Below are 1,065 nucleotides of genomic sequence, written 5' to 3' on the forward strand. Positions count from 1 at the left end.
TCTGCCCACCCTGGGCAGGGGCTGTGCCTGCCCCAGAGCCTGGCAGCGCTGGGAGGGGCAGCTGGCACTGCGTGGCCAGGCTGTGGCCAGGAAGCACAGGAGGCAGCAAGCTTCAGTCATCAGGTTTTGTTGTTTGGTTCTTTTTTTACCAGCCAGGTACAGAGCTTGGAGCAGCTACTCAGCAGCAGAGGGGTGGTTGCTTTTGGTTGGGTTGGGTTGGGTTTTGTGGTTTGGTTTGGTTATTGTTATTATTTTCTCCTTTCCTTTTTCCTCTTTACAATCAAAGAAATCAAAGATGGGAGCCAGGTTTTACAGAAACAGGAACTCGAGGCTCTACCTCCCCCCAGAGCCCAGGGCTTGGAGTCCCAGCTCGTGGGGCAGCCAGGCTCACCCTGTGGCCAGTGGGCAAGTGCCCAGAGCCTGTGCTGCTGTGGGCAAGAGGGGTGCTGGCCAAGATGCCCTTCTTGCCTTTCCCTCAAGAGCTGAGGCTCAGATTCCTCCATCCCATCCTGCTCCTTCTGCCCGTGGGCACTGCCATGGCCCAAGCCTTCCCCTTCCTTTGTCCAAAGTGCTTTGATTCCCCACGGGCCCAGCTGCCTGGGAGCAGGGTGGCTCCAGCTCCAGTGGCTCCAGCTCCCTCTCTGCCCTGCTGCTCTGCTCTGCACCCACAAGCCAAGCAGCAGCTGGCAGGGAGAGGCCTGGGCACAGACCTCTGAGGTGGCTCTGGGCACAGGCCTCTGAGGTGGCCCTGGGCACAGACCTCTGAGGTGGCCCTGGGCACAGACCTCTGAGGTGGATCTGGGCACAGACCTCTGAGGTGGATCTGGGCACAGGCCTCTGAGGTGGCCCTGGGCACAGACCTCTGAGGTGGCTCTGGGCACAGGCCTCTGAGGTGGCCCTGGGCACAGACCTCTGAGGTGGCCCTGGGCACAGACCTCTGAGGTGGATCTGGGCACAGGCCTCTGAGGTGGCCCTGGGCACAGACCTCTGAGGTGGCCCTGGGCACAGGCCTCTGAGTCCAGTACTTAAAAAAAAAAGAGCAAAATAAAAGCTGCAGTACTTAGG

The sequence above is a fragment of the Melanerpes formicivorus genome, unplaced genomic scaffold (assembly GCF_026170545.1).
Source record: "Melanerpes formicivorus ecotype bairdi unplaced genomic scaffold, bMelFor1.0.p_v2 SCAF_45, whole genome shotgun sequence".
In the NCBI taxonomy this organism is placed as follows: Eukaryota; Metazoa; Chordata; class Aves; order Piciformes; family Picidae; genus Melanerpes; species Melanerpes formicivorus.